The 19,925-nt window shown below is 38.7% G+C and overlaps 1 protein-coding gene across 2 annotated transcripts in view; it reads left to right on the top strand.

Moving 5' to 3' along the window:
• The window catches only part of COL8A1 (collagen type VIII alpha 1 chain), a 645,551-nt gene that overhangs the window by 299,235 nt on the left and 326,391 nt on the right, over window positions 1–19,925 (top strand). For both annotated transcript variants that reach the window (XM_044072095.1, XM_044072094.1), the window contains exon 2: window positions 13,107–13,206. The gene's annotated coding sequence lies outside the window, so the exon portion shown is untranslated. The remainder of the gene's footprint in view (window positions 1–13,106; window positions 13,207–19,925) is intronic.

Genomic DNA, 19,925 nt, shown 5'->3' with positions numbered 1-19,925 from the left:
CATTACAGAGACCTGGCTTAAACCCAGTATCCAAGATGAAGACTTTCTCCCCCCAGGGTATAATACACTTAGATCTGATAGAACAAACAGGAAAGGAGGAGGAGTAGACATTCTCTTTAAAAACACCCTTAACCTCCAGCTCCTGCACACCACACCACCCTTTTCAAAATGCTGAAGTCCTATTTTCTGTCCTATCCATAAGAAGCACCAAGAAGATCAATATAATATGCTGCTACATACCTCCAGGCAACAACTCACTCAAAATAGAAGATATCCTACACTGGGCAAAGGACAATCTACCTCTGAAAACAATCCTACTTGGAGACCTTAACACTGACTGGGCAGCCTGTAACTCCAGCAGCCCCTCTGCACATATCAATCTATATGGGTTCTCTCAATTAATTGAAGAACCAACTAGAATAGATGAGAAAACAAAGAAAGAATCCATACCGCACTGGACACTAACCAACTATCCCAAACAAAACTATACAGTAGGCTGTCTCCCCGATGACCTAAGTGATCATCTCCCCACCTTCCTACTCCACAAACACTCCAATCACCACAAACCAGTAGTCTTTAAATTCATACGAGATGACCATGACCTTATCCCACGATACCTAAATACTGTCCTAAGCCACTGCAACTGGGAACCACTACGGACACTTGCATTAGGCCAGGCAGTAGACTACTTCAGTACTACCTTCTCTAACATCCTTAACAGTCTAGATCCCAGCAGAAAGATCAGAGTTAAAGCCAACTACATACCCTGGCTAAATAGGGACACCAGAGCCTTACTAAATGCTAGAGATAAAGCCTGGAAAATCTGGAAAACTGACAAAACCCCTAGCTCAAGGCAATGCTATCAGCAGCTTAGAAACAAGGCCAAGGCTGAATCCAAAATAAACAAACAAAACTATTTTCTTAGCACCCAAAGGAAATATTCAAATAATCCACAAAAATTCTGGCACGCAATTAACTCCCTATTAAAGCCAGGCAAAACCACAACTCCAGCACCCAGCTCTACTAAAAATACCCTAGACATAGCTTCTCAATTTAATAACCATTTTACTAAATCCATCTTAGCCCTGTCCAGTCAAATAGCCAAAAACAGTCTACCTCAATCACACCCTAACCTATCCCACACCACCCCTTCTTTCAGCCTATCACCAGTGCCCACCTCAACTATCAGAAAACTTGCACTAAAACTAAAGCCAACCACACTGGCAGCTGATAACATACCTGCTGCATACCTAAAAATGGCTAGTGGCTCCCTATCATATCCTGTCTCCATCCTTATCAACCTCTCCATACTAGAATCTTACATACCCAAACTCTGGAAAGTATCTCAAATCATTCCTCTCCATATAGGAGGTAATTCTTACAAATTCTCAAACTATCAACCTATTGCTATCCTTTGCCCTTTATCCAAAATTCTTGAGAAATGCATCCACTTGCAAGTTATGACATTTCTTAACACACACAATCTACTATCTACCACACAGCATGGTTTCCGTCCACATCACAGCACTACCACAGCCCTTCTATCCTTCACTAATTATATAAACCTTCAGAGGAATGATAACAAATATGTATCAGCCATTTTCCTAGTTGACGATGGTGGTGCAGCTGTAGCGTTGTAACCTCACAGTAAGACGCTGCCCAGTTCATTCTCAGCTAGTGCGTCTTCTGCGTGGAGACATGCGTGAATGGGCATACCTTTGTTGAAGGTTGTGCATCAGGGCTGGTAACTCGGCACGTAAAAATCAACTACCAATCATTAGCAGACCGGAGTTCTGCTCTAACCGGGAAAAGCCGAAAGACACAACAACATCAGCCATTTTCCTAGACCTCTCAAAAGCATTTGCTATGGTCTCCCACTCCATCCTATTAGACTCACTAACATCATTATCCTTCACCTCCTCTACTATAGCCTGGTTCAGAAGCTACCTATCTGACAGGCAACAATCAGTCCAGTGGAAAGGAACTCTGTTTACACAACTTCCAACCACCATAGGAGTCCCACAGGGCTCTCTACTGGGCCCACTATTGTTCTCTATTTTCACAAATAACCTCAATAACACTACACAGCATGCCACTCTTACAATATGCGGATGATTCAACCCTGATCTGCTCCGCCTCATCTCCCACCACCCTACATACACTCACTCAAGATACCTTTAACTCAGTAGAAAAATGGATATCAGGTATCCAACTAATTCTAAATCCCAAAAAGACAAAACTGCTACTATTTACCCCTAACAGATAAAAAACCCTCTCCTTAACCATTGTATCCAAGGATGGCACCACCATCTCACCTTCTAACCACACCATACTTCTGGGCATTGAAATAGACAATAATTTCCACTTTGATGTTCACATCTCACATACCATAAAACTAGTACACAAAAAATTAGGCTCCCTATACAGGCATAAGTCCTTTCACTCACAAAAAGCAAGAGTCACTCTTGCAGAAACCACCTCCTCTCAACTCTGTTATACACAGCACCAATCTTTACCCAAATCAGACAATGTGACCTAGACAAACTAGAATCCTGCCAAGTTTGCTACTAACTCAACCTATAGAGCCCATCACTGTGCCGCACTAAAAGAACTAAAATGGCTTGAGCTACCACAGCTACTTAACTGTCACCAGCTGGGCACAGCCTACAATATTCTCAAATATCCTGAAAAAAAAAAAACCTCATTATCCAACCTACTTACTGCCTATACTGCAAACTGGTACCTAAGCTCCAGTGGAAAATCTCTCCTTTCTATCACCAAGGTTAACAATAATGCAGGGAAAGCACTCTACTCCCACACCGTTGCCAGAAATTGGAACTCTCTTCCCCTATCCGTGTCCACTGCCCCCTCCACATTCGTATTCAAAAACTCCCTCAAATCACACCTTCTTAGTACCTGATTATGCCCTTGTATTACATAACCCTACCCACATTGCTATTAACTCCCCAAACTCCTTTCTGAACACATGCTGGATCTCTAATCCCCTGTAGGTTTGGTCATCTGAAAGGGTACTTTTAACTGTAGAATATTACTTGATATATTTTCTTCTCTTACCGTTGTATAACTGACATTGTCTTTTTACCCATTTTCTATATCTTCTTTTACCTGGAGTGTTTTATTAATTTCTTGTTATATTACTATGCTCAGCATACATGATGTCACCTGTTTTGTGTATTATGCTGGATGTACTTTATTTGTATAACTTGATGCTGGAGCTTTTCTCCCCGGGCCTCCACTGAAAATTGACCTGGTCCAGTCGGAATTTCCTGGTTATCAAATGTAAAATAAATAATAAATATAACTAAAACACTATTGTTCTTCTCCTTATTTTGTCTTTCATGATCATATTTCGGTTGTCTCTTCTTCAGTTTGTGTTTAAAAGTCGGTATCCCACAATTCCATTGGAGTGGGTGTGGCTACATAATTATGTATGCAAAATTCATGTTAATCAGCATACAGATTTGTACCTATTTTCATGGGCCTCTGTCCAGATTTTTGATGTTTCCAGGTTGAGAGGTATGATCTGCCCATGTATCACATGACAATCGCTGTAACTTTTCTTCTCCTCCTCCACACAACTCCAATTAGAATCTGCACTATTTTACACACAATTAGAATCTACACTATTTTACACACAATTAGAATCTACACTATTTTACACACACACACATATATATATATATATATATATATATATATATATATATATATATATATATATATATATACACACACTTCTTATAATAAGTTGCATTGGTCATTGTACTTTCAGTGTACACTTAGAAAATGTAAACTGTCTTAAACTGTATGTACTGCTAGGTAAAAATAGCACATTTAGTCATAACTATTTTACTTATTTGTGAAGGTTAATCTAATAATATCTTAATTATGCAATGCCAGTGAACTGTAGATAGCTAATTTTGAATGTTTCTGTTTGTAAGTAATCTGATGTCTTTTCATTCTGTGCATTTCTCATTGTCTTAACTACTTACTATATGTTAATTGTGGAGCTTTTCTCCCTGGGCATCCACTGAAAATGGACCTGGTCCAGCTGGATTTTCCCAGTTAACAAATATAAAACAAAAATAAAATAAATAAAATGTCTTATATTTTTCCCCTAATAGATTTGTTTGATTTTCAATTGAATTGTACTGGTTATAGGTCACATTAAATGTGGGAAAAGTTTTAAAATTACTTATTGTGGTCTCATTTTTTATATCATAAAAACCTGGCATTTTAACAGGGGTGTGTAAACTTTTTATATCCACTGTATATAGTCACCATAGGTTCATATATGAATAGAATGTATTTCACAAAGCAATGCCTCTACTGGTTAAGAAAACACTGCCTAGCCTGTACCATAAAAACTAAAATGCATTTTCCAATTTTATGACACTGGGCATTTAAACATTTTTGGGATGCTAATTTTTCTTCGGTACCCCTTCACTCAATTGATAATTATCCTATTCCTATACCATGTTCACTGAATGATGTGAACTTGCAAACTGAAATAAGACTAATTCTAAATAAAAATTGAACCACAGAAGGTCAGAGTGTAGTAGCATATAATAAATCTTGCAGAACTCTCTGAACTCATAATACTTCTGTGATGCTCAGCTGTGAACATTTTCTGTTAATTTATTCTTTGCTATATCCTGTGGGCTTCTCAATACCTGTATACATAATGACCATCACACCTTGACCATTTTATCTTTAGCGAACACACCATTTTATCTTGTAACTACACATAACTATAGGATAATCCCCCACTCACCTGCAGATGTAGAGTAAAACTTCACAGGCTATACAGTTACGGGTGGGGGAGGGGTGCAAAACCAACTTCTCTTCTCTTCCTGAAGTGACATACTGATTCCTGTCAATCAGCCTAAAACAGCTGAGGCTGCTGTAAACACTGCCGCTGTCAGAAGCCAATAAAAACAGTCTTGGCTACCTCTGTCTGCTATACTACAGGCACAGGTCTTAGCCTGTTACACATTCCATAGTGGAAACAGAACGTTTGTACTTTCCTGTTGTTCTTCTTTCAGCTTTTCCCGGTTAGGGGTCGCCACATCGGAACTCCGGTCCGCTAATGATTGGTGTACAGAGCTCTTTTACAGCAGTTCTTAGCCACCTGTTCAGTACTCTTTTTCTTTGCCCTGCCTGTTCTATACTCTTTTTTCTTTCCCATCTATTAATACTTTCTTGTTTCAGGCAAACAGCCATTTCAGATTTTCAGAACAGAGAAACTGCACTGCCCTCTTTTTACAAATCTCTTTCTCTAACCTACTTCCCCTTTACATGCACCTCTTTGTACCTCACTTGAAATGTGATAAAATCAAACCTCTAATTATCAACCGTCTAATGTCTGAAATGTAAAACATTGACAAGCAATACAAAATGCATCTTTTTTTTTTTTCAGAAGAGCTGACAGTCCCTCCTAATTATATATACCAACTTTGGGATTGCAGTAAGGAAAGGTTACAATTTCCAAATCCTGCTGTACTACAATCTCACGCAAAAAAACCCAGCACACCTTGATCAGATGATTTTCAATGAGCTGTGTGGGCTTTGTTACTATTCGATGAAAAAAACAAAGTGATGAAATGAATGAAATCTGAGTGTGTGTGTTTGTGTGCGTGTGTGTGTGTGTGTGTGTGTGTGTGTGTGTCTGTGTGTGTGTGTCTGTGTGTGTCTGTGTGTGTGTGTGTCTGTGTGTGTGTGTGTGTGTGTGTGTGTGTTTGTGTGTGCGTGTGTGTGCGTCTGCGTGCGTCTGTGTGTGTGTGTGTGTCTGTATGCGTGTGTGCGCGTGTGTGTGCGTGTGTGTGTCTGTGTGTGTGTGTGTGTGTGTGTGTGTGTGTGTGTGTGTGTGTGTGTGTGTGTGTGTGTGTGTGTGTGTGTGTGTGTGTGTGTGTGTGTGTGTGTGTGTGTGTGTGTGTGTGTGTGTGTGTGTGTGTGTGTATCCCCAATAACAAATTCGCAGAAGGGGTAAAATTTCTTTCCTATGTCTCTAATCCCAAAATTTTCACTACCCTTTTTCATTATTTAATGAACCGTTTAACTCCTGTGTCATTGTTGGACAGACACTCATATATTTACAGAAGCACATGTGCCTCGTTTATGCCTATCTTTAAAACAACCAGTCTTAAACTAAGGAAATATGGAATGCTATAGAAATATTGCTGCTTACTGCAAATACAGAGAAAAGTATATTCCAGCTAGAACTGAAAACATTTTTTTCTTTTTCTTTGTAATATTTTGTATTTTTTCTCTCTGTTTTTAACATTGTAAATATTAGTTATGTGTCCTACCAAAATTATTTTTTTCTTTAATATGTTATTTGAAGCTTCTCTCCCTCCTGGGTCTCTGCTGAAAATTAGCTCTTTAACCCTGTCAGATATTCCCTGTAAACTAATGTCAATAATTTAATTAATTACTAACTAATTAATTTGTGGTGCCCTACAATAAATATTTTCTGCAATATCCGGTGAGATACTCATTAACTGCAAATAGTAAACATCTTCCTTTGGATATCTCACCCTGCAGAGACACAGAGCTATAGGTTGCTCACCTGCAAAAGCAGGAAACCCCTTCTCCATACATAGGATATATGGTTACCAGCTCCAGAGAGTCAGTTTCATTTCCCCCTGAAAGCAGTCGCTCAGTTGTAACAGTGCAAAATAGCCGAAGCACCTCTAAACACTGTCTCACTGAGCATCCAGTAAAACATGGTTGTGTTCCTGTGTCTGTTATACCACAGATGTACGTCTCAGGTATTTAACATAGTTCTAGTAGTAAAGGAATATTTGGTACTTTCCTGTGCAGAGACCTTTTGTAGCACTTGCTAGCCATCTGTTCTCTACTCTTTCATTTGCATTTTATTGATTGAATACTTTCTTGCTTCTAGCAGGCTGCCTTTTCAGATTTTCATATGTGAGCAACTTTACAATCCCTGTCAACACATCTATATCTTTATTGCAGTTCCTGTAAACATGCCACAAACTTCTCTCATAATGTCCTGTATTTCCCACTCCTGATAAATTCTACATGTAGCACCCTACCCCATCCTTTGCCCCACCATCTCTGCTATACTATTGGTTGTTAATCTCCTTTGCCTCGTCATCTCTGATATACTATTGGTTGTTAATCTCCTTTGCCCCGCCATCTCTGTTATATCATTGGTTGTTACAGGAGAGTGTAGCTCTACTCCTATTGCTTTCAGCTGAGATTTAGGCCATCTCACAGAAAACACACTGATCAAATGCAATCTCGTTCAACAGCCCTGGCACTGTAAAGGTATGCAACTCATACTATTTGTTGGGACCATATACCTCACATCCACCATGCTGGTGTTTGTAACAAATACAAACAGATATTATTATTATTATTATTTATAATAAATAATAATAATAAATAATAATAATACAAGCAGATATATGGGGTAAGGAGACCCCCTCCCCCTCACAGTAATTCATTTGCTGGAGTCAACATTTTCGGTGAACTAATTGGAAATGCCAATTTCCGCAGTAGTCTGTTGATCTGTCATTGTTTTAGTATTGTTATTGGGTTTATACTGCAGACTCCTTCCTCCTATAGTATCTTAGCTCTGTCAGCAACCTTGCTCACTTCTTTGTGAGCTTTACTTCACACACTGTGTTGTTCTAGTTAGCCAAATCAGTGGACTATCACACATAAACTCTTCTTCATCTTGTCTTTTTCCTTTCCTAAATACCTTTGTCTCTTCCTAAATGGAGATCAACTTGCATGTAGAATTCCTTTGGCACAGGAAAGCTGCAGTTTGTATTTTTTTCTGAAATTATCCAGCTTTCCCCCATTGAATTATTTTTAACATTTTTTGCTTGTCTGTTGGTGTGTAACACCTGTCAACGTCTTTGTTTAAGAATTCTGGACAAAGGTCGAAAAATCAAAGACCGTCCTATTGGATGGGGTTTTCTTTCCAGCACTCTGGAGAAGGCTTTCCCAGGGTGGTAGAAGCCAGTGATCTATCTTCCTGTCTACATTTCTGAAGCCAGGTACTACCATCGTAAGTCTGACAGTACAGGGGTACTGTCCCAGCCTTCAGTATAACATAACCAGATATGTGATTTTGCATTAGAATCCATAAAGAATGTTGAGGATTTTATTAGGGACACTTTGCCGCAAAGGGAGCAAGTGACTGACAGGATACGTCTTATGGAAGTGGAAGGAGTACCTGTTGCAGTTGTCCATTACATGTTATCCCTTGAGACAATATGGGAATGTGAAGTGAGGGAAAGTGTAAATAAATAAATAAATAAACCCTATGATTGCCTAAGTAGATGCAGCAACCAATCCTGTTGCTTGACCTTTGCTCTTTGACTAGGGGAAAAATGAAGTGCAGGGATCTCACCTCCTAGGGAAATGACTGAGCTAATTGGGTAATTGAGGTTGAGGGCTGATATTCACTGATGGAACAAGGAAGGAGAAACAGGTAAAATGTCTGAGTTTGCACAGTGTTTGAAGTAAGTGAATACTTTCTTAACCCCTTGCTTTATTTAATGTTGAACTTGGTACATTTACTACAAGCAGTTGAACAGGACTCAGCGTTATGAGCCTGACAATGCAGATCTCAGTAAAAGTATGGCTGCTCAGTCACCACACTATAGCTTCACTTTTGGGGCCAGTTCCACTTATTGTGCATGCTACTGATGCGGTACATTTAAAAAAAATTAGTTCCTCTAAACATGGTGACTTTACGTCCATTTCTTTACACGAGGTTGTAGCAGTTATTAAATATTCCTGAGGTGGCAGGACTGTGCAAATGGATAATATACAACTGAAAATGATGAAGACGCTGGATATTGTTGGAATGGCAAATTAATGCACCTTCTCAAATCCAATGCACTATGACTTTTGGGCTCCTAAGCTCTTTCACCAACCTTTTTGGTACTGAGGATAAAAATCTTCCAAAATGGTACTTTAGCCATAAATCACACTGAAGCGGTTCTTCTTGTCAAAAAAAATGTTGTTTCGTTGTTTTAAGTGATGATGCTTTTGCCCTAGAAGACATCAGTTTTATAGAGCTATGTATTAATATTGAAAAAGTTTGTATGCAGTACTCTATTCTGAGAGTTTTACCTTTGTAAAATCCTCATTTACTTCAGCTCATGGCATTGCTGTATTTCCTTGGCTATGGTTGCATTCTTTTTTATTTCCATTAGTTGCATTTCTTTAATGTTTGTACCGGTGATTTGATTTCTTTTATATCTACAACAATAATGATCTCTTTTTCATTTTCTTAATCAGGTACACTCTTTCTAATGTGCTTACACAGCTACTTGTATCCAAGGATATCTCAATTTTCTGGTGAGGGGTCCTCCTAGGAAGGTAACTAGCTATGCATTATAGAGTAGAAGAGCACAAATGTCTGTAATGAAACCTAAGAAAGATACTAAAATTCTTAAAAGTATATTTCTAGCACAGTTCTCATATTTAAAGCTCTGTTCAGTGCTTTCTACATGGGTCAGACAGAACTGTTTTAACTTATACCCACTTCTAGGGCTTCTTGCTTTTGTGGATATATGGACGCATGATGAGAATAAGGCAATTTGGATTTAGGATTTAGGCAGTTTAGATATTTTGCTTATTCTTCTAAGCATGACTGGGTGCTGCTGGATCATTTGCTCAGAAAATGTTTCTTCAGATCATTCCCTACTGCTGTGTGAAGGCTGCAAGTGTTCTGCCAAGAAAGTATAATTTTCTTTCTGATTTCGTTCTCCTCCTTTGTGGTTTGTGTGACTTTCAACAGAATTTAGCCTCAAGAAGCAGGAAATTAAGTCAAAATCTAAGAAATGTTCTTCCAGTTTGTCTGACAGCAATGAGATGTTTCAGACCACAGAGTTTAATGATTTGTCTAGCTTTCAGAATGTTTAGACAGCCACAGACTGTGCTCTCTTACTTAATGTTGCAATCGTTGTAATGCTGTTTGAAGTGTAAATTTGCAGTGCAAATGTACTCTTCAGGCAGAATTGGACTTTCAAAAATGTGCTGCACTGCTTAAAAGGCATACCATAGAAAATGCTCTAAACTCTAGGCATATCTCGCGAGGATTTTAAGGATATTTTAGGGTATAATATAAGCACAGTTTAACCCATGATGAGAAGAATTGAACATTTCAAGACCACACAATCACTGACAGAAGCAATGTTGTTTACTTTGGAGAGAGAAGAGCTGAAATATATTTGGTTACACTGTAGATGCAATGGTGAAACATGTCAGAACTTCAAATTCTATGGGCTAGGTAACAAAAGTTAGAAACAAATTAATAAAATGGGTGTCTGTTACCATTCACCAGAAGGTTTAGTTGATTCATATAGTATTATTGCACAGTTTCTGTAACAGGCCTTGCATGGATAATCCTCCTATCATCAAATAATTAAATTAATGAAATGGTTGTTAAATAAGTACATTTATAAGGTGTGGAAATGGATTTAGAGACATAATGACTATCCAGATGTTACCAAACAATCAAAAACAATTATAATAATAACATAAAAATGGGGGGGGGGGGCTGTGACATCTAAACATTTTAAAGTACAGGGAGGAGTTACTACATGTCATGGAATATGAAAGTGGGGCAAGCATTCTAGACTAGGATGCATTCATTGGTAGGCTGTTTAACTGTGTTGCATTAACCACTTACAATCTTATGGTGCAAATGCAATTTGCATCTGCACAATTATGTTTTTTGCCACATTTTGTCGACTAAACAGATGTCAACCAAAGGAAGATTGTATAATATTCGGTCCCCCTATATAATATATATATATATATATATATATATATATATATATATATATATATATATATATATATATATATGTGTGTGTGTGTGTGTGTGTATGTGTGTGTGTGTGTGTGTGTCTCACATTCATGTTTATTGTTGTGGTCTATTTTGTGTTTAGTAGAGATAGGTGCTTGTGGTATCACAAATCCTATGGGTTGATCAGTTGAACGTTTACTTGGTATAAAAAATTGGTGGGCATTGCATTTGCATACAAACTGAATGGGCAAGATGTGCTTGTGAGTGTGAGAATGGCTGACTGAAATGCATGTATTTGTATGGAAAGGGGAGACTGTGCAGTGTGTGTACCTGTGTGTTAAATGCAAGATGGATGTGTGATTGTGTAGATCCATGGGAGATCACTGGGATGTGAGGTTAAGAACATTTTTCTTTTCTTCAGTATTATGCAATCTTAATGTTAGTATAGATCAAGTTGCAGAGGTGTGGGGGAGCTCAGCTCACATGTGCAGGCTGCAGGGTGGTCTGCCTCCTTGTTTGCCGCCTTGCACAAACACCTTATGTGCTTTTATTCAGATATTCACAGCCTGTTCTGTCATTGATTTCTGTGCAGAGATGTTAGGTTCAACAAAAATATTTTTCTTTGGTGTGGCATAAACTATATGTATAGGTGTGTGTGTCTGTGTGTGTATATGTCTACATATATATCATAACTCTCAACTTCTTAGCACAGGAAATCTTGACAGAGCCAAACATAATGGGGGTACAAAGGTCCAAAAATAGGAGCAGATTTTGAATATTATTCTTAAAGCTTAGAAAGTTTCTACAATAACCGGTGCTGCATTAACATTCATTTTCTGAAGGATGTGAAGCCCAATACTCAAATGTCTGGCATTATTCAGTGACTTCAGTTGTCAGTGATTTGTCAAAAAATACAAATTTTATGAGAAACTGGCCAAAAATATGAGGCAAAATACCTAGACATTGTGTGAAAAATGTGTTACGATACTTGTGTACTCTGTGCAACTTTGCTTTGTATCTAGTGTTTCCTGTGAGTTTCACTTATTTGTTTTTGTACCAATCTGGAAATAAATTATAACATGTCTGGAACTAGTCTCTTTTTCTAAGTACTGTGTCATATGCTTGACTTCTTTTTCCCTGACCTCGACTAAAATGTGTTCTTCTTTGGCTGAGTTTGATGTTCTTAATCAAATGCAAATAAATGAATAAATAAATAAATGAACAAATAAATCATAAATAAATATACAGTACATTTGTAAAAGGTTTTTACCATTTACATATATATGTGGTAATTAAAAAAACAATGTTTTCATCTTGGTAAACTCTTATAAACACATTATTTTGATTTATCTACTAACAATAGACACAATTTTCAGGCAAGAGCATTTGCTGTGTTAAATGAACAATATATATATATATATATATATATATATATATATATATATATATGTATGTATGTGTGTGTGTGTGTGTGTGTGTGTGTGTGCGCGCGCGCACATCTGTCTGTGTGAATCCTGGAAGTGGTCACAGATGCAGTTTTTTGTCTGTGCACACAAGATGCCTTTCTTCTTCAGTAAGTTAATCACCATGGTGTACTATAGTTGACGTTTGCTTAGTCGATTATAGTACCTTAATGCAATTTATACTTTTAAGTATGAAGCAGGTGGATTGGCCACACTAAACTGGCTGCAGATGTGAGTGTGCATGCATGTCTGTGGTATTGCAGTGAAACCAAAGCTGAGCTCACTACCCAGGCGTGTGAACCTTGGCTCTAGATGATTGTCACTGTTAATGTGACACCTCAATTACATGGACAAAAATGGGAAAAAAATGGGTGTAGATGGATGAATGGATTGTGAATTTCTGCCAGTGCAGTTTCTTTTTCTGGTTTTCTACTGGCATTGATTCAGTGTATGGAGCTTTCCTGTTTCCTCTGCAGGTGTGCTACTGTAGAGTTGGTATATTTTAATAAGTAGAGGTATAGAGGGGACAAAGTCCCCCATGTACACACTTATTTGAGCTTGCCTGTATGTTGGAATTAGTTTTGTCTCCTGCTCTTAGAAAGTACTGGATTGTATAAGTTTGTGGATGCCTGTTGCTAAGTTTTGTGTTTCTGATTAGTGCTGTGTCTATTGATTTTTCTTGAACACTTTTCATTGATAGTCTGTCCATTGATGTATACTTGTATATATGTTTCCTAATTAAAAACATTTCTAGCTCCCTAAGGTTGCTGGAATGGTATTTTAAGATTTTATGTATTAAAAGATTGTCTCTGAATTTTTTTTAGCTCTAACTGGAAGGCATTTGCTCTCAACAGCCCTTTTCTCAGAGGTGTCCAGCCTGAACAAACTACACGAGACATCACAAACGTAATGTCAAAACTTCAGGTTAGTTTCCTCTTAAGTAATTATCTGAACATAAGAAAGAAAGTAGAATGTGAATTAGTTAAAAATGTAACATAGTCAAATGTTAATATTTTTATGACTACAACAATTACTGAAATTAACACACAGATTAAAGTTAGAAACCTGTAGCATCCTGAAGGAATTTTGATTACTTATCTTCTTTTATGTTATCGGGCATCCACGATGGTGCAGCGGTTAGCATTGTCGCCTTACAGCAAGAGGTTCTCTGGTTTGATCCTCGGCTGGGGTGCCTTCTGTGCGGAGTCTGCATGTCCTCCCTCTGGTCACGTGGGTTTCCTCCGGGTGCTCCGGTTTCCTTCCACATCCCAAAGACATGCTGTAGGTGGATTGGACACTCTAAATTGGCCCTAGGTGTGAGTGTGTGTTTGTGTGCCTTCCATAGAAGGTTGGGTGCTGGGCTGACAACTCGACACTGTAAAACTCCACTGCCAATCATGAGTGGACAGGTGATCCACTGTGGCGACCCGTAACCGGGGAAGAAGAAGCTCTTCTTTTATGTTATCGTTGTTTCTGCAAATTTTAATGACGTTCTAATGCCCAAAAATAACATTTAAAGATTTTATGAAGTAAATATAGTTCTATTTTGTTGATGCAATATAATTGTTCTGAAATATTTTATCTCCAAGTGTGAAATGGAACATTTCATGTTTTGCTATTAGTGCATGGAGTGTTGTGTAATCACTGGTCGTTGTCATATTTATTAATGCTACAAAAACAGTGCACGACCAAACAGCTGCAACTGTCCAATATACAGCTTAACCAAAAGAAACAATTAATGGAAAAATGCATTTTTAATTACAATTTATGTGCTTCTTTTCAGAACAATCATGTCATAATCCCCACCTGGGGGTTTCACAGCCATATTATTGCTTACTAATGTGATCACTCCTGATGTTATAACAATTTCATAAAGCAATACAAGTCAGTCACAGCAACTCTGGAGTTTACACAACGATCTGTGAATTCTCATTTTTAACAGAAATGAACTAGTAACATCAAAGTCTCCTGGTTTGGCAGACACAGTTTTGAGAAAATTATATAATATGGAAACTTGAAAGGATTAATTGAAATGGATGAGCATGATTTACTATTTTTATAACACTCAAGCACCAGATATCACTCTTGCTGAAACGTGTCATAAGAGGTGTTTCATAAAACATTTTCTACAGATAAAAAAAGATACCAAGTCAACCAGCCCTGTGAGATATAGAAATAGAGTCTTGTCTATGCCCCAGAATACCTTGATTTAGTTATTAACCTAAGTACTGGAAATCCAGGCTACATAGATGGGAGTGGGCAATTAATGACACCTCACCAGTTCGGGAGCAAAGCTTCATTCAAGTCCCAGAACAGACCTTGGCGTGAGACTCCAGATGTGTAATACATGCACAAAGGGCAGGGCACAAAGGCATGAGCTTGTCAAGGAGTGAGCTGTACTCCTTCCAGGCATGACAGGTGTGAAGATGCATGCAACTGTGTTCAAGCCTAACATAGTAGGCCTCAGCCTGTGCCTGATGATCAACAAATAGCAGGTGCTAGGGCATGCAAAACATTCTAACTTCCACTTAGTTATGCCCATCTCTGACTCTTTCATGCCTCACATGGAATCCTGTGATTCTGGGAAGTCGAAGGAATGAGTGATACTCTGAGGTGTGGGAACACAATGATCATGGGAAGCACAGGTGCCAAAAGTAGATCCAGCAATATTACCTTTTTATTTAAATGATAAATGAAAAGCAGATATAGGTTCATAGGCTCATAGGTAGGTACTAGGCTATCCACCCTAGGGCCTATACAAGCCTAGCCATAACGATTCACTGGCTATTGCTTCCCACAATTATTTACTTTCTTGGACTCCTGTCTAGCAGGGCTACTGATGTGATCCCGGGGTGAATTTCCTATCTCCCATCCAATCGTCAAGGTTCCTCTTGAAGAGGGCTATTGAGGTGCTCTGCCTGACATGTATGGGTAGCTTATTCCAGAGTATGGGGAATCTCTGGGTCAGGAACCTATCCCTCCAGCATGTTCTATTCATTGTGATGACAAGGTTAAGATCCCTGGAGTGTGTGGCTCAGAGGGATTGGGATTTCTTTAAGTGTAGCATGTCCAACAACTCTGGGTTTGACATGACCTTGTATGTTAGGCAAGGATCGCCTCTGAGTAGGCAATATGCGTCAGAGTATAGCTGGAGTTTCTTTAGATGGTCAGCATAAGCATCTGCTTTAGACCTGTGATTCTTTTTGTGAGGTATTTCTGTGGTCTTTCTAGTTGTTGCAGATGTCTTGTGAGGTACATACCAAATGGGGCATTGTATTCTATAATGGGTCTAATGAGGGATGAGTGCAGAGGGACAATGACCTCCTTTTTTCTGGATAAAAAACCCTTAGTGATGAGGTGTGCCACGTAGAAGGATTTTCTAACTGTTGTCGCTATGTGGTTATCAAAGGTGAGACCACTGTCCACCTGTGTCCCTAGGTCTTATATCACACTTTCAGTGTTTAGTGTACTGTCACCTATGTGACAGGTACATGGTCTTTCCCAAAGGGGACAACTATACATTTTTTGGCATTCAGCTTGAGCCCATAGCTCTGGCATGAGGCATCTGTTTCGGTAAGGCCTTTTTGTAGTATATCCACATAATTTGGGGATTCAATAATGGCTCCCAGCTTGCAGTCATCTGCAAACTTTATAAGCCAGAGTCCCTTAGTGTTGGCCTGTACTTCAGAGAAGTAGATGCCAAACAAGAGTGGTCCCAAGATAGAACCCTGAGGTACTCCACTTGTCTGGCGCTGAATTTGGAGTCGGCTACTTTTACAGTGTGTCAGTAAGCCAGTTTGCAACCCATCAAATGATGTAGGGATTAATGCCCAGCTTAGTAAGTTTATCTATGATTCCAAAGTGGGGAATAGTGTCAAAAGCCTTGGCAAGGTCCAAGTAGGCTGTGTAAACCACCTTACCCTCGTCCATGGCTCTGGAAACTGATTTGAAGAAGTCGATCAGGTTCAGGAGGCAAGATCGGCCCTTCATGAACCCAAACTGGGTGGGGTCCAGTGTTTGAAGATTGCCAATATCTTTGTTTATAAGTTCCATGATAATATGTTCCATAGCTTTGCAGATCAGGCTCGTCAGACTGATTGGACAGTAGTTCCCAGGATCCAAGGTGGATACCCCCTTGTGGAATGGGGTGACTGTAGCTGTGTGCCACTCTGTGGGCACGAAGCCTGAGGTGAGGCTATGATTAAACATGGCACATAGGTGAGGTGCCAGTTCATTTTGTAGTTCATGCAGTACACAGCCCGGGATGTTGTCTGGTCCCATGGATGCTGTATTCTTGGCTTTGGAGAGTGCAATTTTTACCTGAGTGGCGGAGATTACCGGAATTTGACATTCTTTCAGTATTGCGATGGGCCCTTTAGGTGTGATAGGGGGGTGAAGTTGGCACTGAATCTATCTGCCAGGATATTGCCAATATCATTAGGATCAGTATATCTAGTGCCATTCTGCTGTATCTCAGAGCAGATCTGAGTATTGCCATTTAGATTCTTGACATAGCTATAGAATGCCTTGTGGTTGTCTTTGGAATCTTTGGCAATTTTATTTTCGTAACTAGCTTTGGAAGATTTTATGAGGGATCTCAGCTTTCTACTGAGGCTGGTGAGGGAGTTTTTTAAATCCTGGGTCCTTCCTCTTTTCTGCAACAGTTTATTCCTTCTGTTGTCAGCTTGTTTATGGCAGGGGACCACCAGATTGGCTTCCCTTTTTAGAGGACAGCATCTTGGTTCTATTTGGGATGGCTCAGTCCATGCATGAGTGAATGTGCTTGCACAGTACTTTAGTTTAAAATTCAGCAGTTGAACTTCCAGTTGCCATCTGAATGGGAGTCATGAAGTTTGTTACTTCTGACTTGAGAAACATGAAGTTGGCTTTGGAGAAGTTTTTTATGGAGGTTTCTTTAAAGGGGGTGGGGGGGTGGGATGTGGATGTCAAGGGTAATTAGCTTATGGTTGGATCTGACTAACGAGGGGGTGACCACTGGTGTGGAGCATCGATCTCCCATGTTGGTAATTACCAGGTCTAGAATATTGGTACCCCTGGTGGGACTATGAATTAGTTGCTCTACGGCATTGGAATTTATGAATTCCAAGAACCGTTGAGCAAAGGTGTTGGTACAGGAGTAGTTTTCCCAGTTAATGTCAGGGTAGTTGAAATCACCCAGTATTAGGGTGTTTGGTTGTATCTTAATATTTTCCAGTATGTTTAGAAAGGTGTAGTGAAAATCATGTGGCATGGTGGGGGATCTGTAGCAAGCTACAATTTGTATTGCAGTCTTACCTAGTGTTAGTTGCACCAGGAGAATTTCAGATACATTGTGTTGGGCAGCCAGCCTGGAGGTGTGAATATCCTTGATGAATATGGACACTCCTCCACCTTTAGTGTTTCAGTCCTGGTTTGGTGGCCGAAAAGTGTGGTAAGAGTTGTAGCCTGGTATTGCATGTGTGCTCTCTAGAGCATTGAACCAGGTCTCATTTACTGCACAGATATCGATGTTCTCCATTTTTAGGAGTGCCTCAAGAGAGTGCATCTTGAGGTTTAGACTTCTAGCATTGAGTAGCATTACCTTCAGATTTTGCTTGCTTGTACCCGTTATGCTCAATGTCAATACCTCTGAAGTACCAACTTATAGAATGTGCACAAGAGCTCAATGCCAATACCGCTGAAGTATCAACTTGTAGAATGTGCACAAGAGGTCAATGTCAATACTGCTGAAATACCAACTTGTAGAATGTGCGCAAGAGGTCAATGTCAATACTGCTGAAATACCAACTTGTAGAATGTGCGCAAGAACTCAATGTCAATACCGCTGAAGTACCAACATGTAGAATATGCACAAGATTTTCATAAGTTTTGTTTAACCCTTAATAGCCATGACTGCCTTTCTTATGGCGGTTAAACGATTTTTGAGTAGTATCAATTTTTAAGTGATTTCAGTTATATTTTCATATGGAATTTTAAATGGTATTTTCATAGATACTTTTAAGTTGATGAAGTACATACAAGTATTATAGTATGAATTTATATGGTGCTGTACCTTTAAGTTCATAGTATACAAGGAAACAACATAATGATAGTTTGTATTCTGATGAAGTTCCACTTTTAGGAATGAAAGTACGTAATAAAATGTTCAATAAATTGTATTTGGTTATTTTTGTTGGCTGCCTTTAGTTGTGGCATTTGGCCTCCTCCAGTGGTGTTGGTACTTATTCAAGCATATTTTCTGGCTGGTTTTCTGAGTGACATTACATATGTGGTCTGTGTATATTGTTTTAACACTACACATCTTTTCTTGGTTTGGTTAAAAAGTCATGGAATTTTTGTATCACCGAGGCTTGGATAAAGTACTGCCATTCACTGTCAGGTTAATTACATTGTACACAGGAGGTAGGGTTAACACAGGCAGCAGGGTTGGCACAATGGTTGCGGTCTTTACCTTACAGACACTGTAGCTCATAGACTTGATTTCAAGGTCATGTGATCCTGAATACTGTTTTGTTTATATGGCCAACCATTAAGTTTCAATTAAATGAAGTTAACCATTATGGCAAGACCCTAACAAATGACTTTGCATATCACCACTGAAAGGTGTTGCCTCAGGTCATATGATATGCTGAAGGTGAGTCTTGCACTATTAGTGATGCCATAGTGGTCACTTATAGAGGTCTTGATACAGGTAATTCTGTCAAGTGTTAAAGTGTAGAATAGCCTATAGCAAATAAAACCATGAAGATAGTTATAATCAAAGCTGCAGCTATGCTTGGACAATTTTAAACCAGGTATTATAAAATCCAAGGCAGTATTTTTCCCCAAACAACCAATATTGAGCACTCATGAAACTCCTTGTACACCAAAAGACTTTCATCCAAGGCTCAGTCTGCATTTGCCACTGATTTTCTTCACTTTATCTGTTTCTTATTCTGTTATTTGATCTGCACGCATTTGTAAAGGTGATCCAGAAGTCAGTGAGTTTCCCAGCTACAGATAATCCAAAGGACTAAAGTTAGGCATCAGAATCTGTTTAATGGAGTGCATTTTCTTATCATTGTGAAATTTTGTATTTAAACCAGTGTATTTATAAAATGAAGCAAACCAGTAATCTTTTGTAAAATAGTTTATTATTTATCATATGCACTTGTACTTCATGAAAATACCAATCCATTTACATTTAAAACAACGTTTAGAGTTTCTCTCTTGTGTAAGAAGATCTACAACTGTGCAACTTCCTTCAAATAATCTGTTCTCTCCCTTCTTATCAACTTATCCACCTAGTCACCACCCCTCCTTTATCACTTTTATCTCCCATCAATTGACACATCTTAGCTTTATTACATTTGTAAATCCTACCTGGTCCATGACACCTTACCCTCCTCTCCACATTCTCTCTATCTCTGTTCTTATATGACAGCTTCTCTTCTCCACCTAATTTCTTTTTTCTCATCTAAACGTTCGTCCATTGCCCCCTTCTTTATCTCATACAACAAGTATCTTTTCCTAAATCATAATGCTTTGGGTTACAAAGCATCTAGTTAATTGCCATTTAAAAACTTAGTTTCTGCAATGCTCAATATTTTTTTTTCAGTTTTCCTTTTATGTATGTCGTTAAAATGTATCATCATATTTTTTGT

Source organism: Protopterus annectens, chromosome 5.part0 (genome assembly GCF_019279795.1).
Source record: "Protopterus annectens isolate FY-2018-M chromosome 5.part0, PAN1.0, whole genome shotgun sequence".
Taxonomy (NCBI): Eukaryota; Metazoa; Chordata; order Ceratodontiformes; family Protopteridae; genus Protopterus; species Protopterus annectens.
Note: the sequence above shows the minus strand (reverse complement) of the source record. Positions and strands in the feature narration are given on the sequence as shown.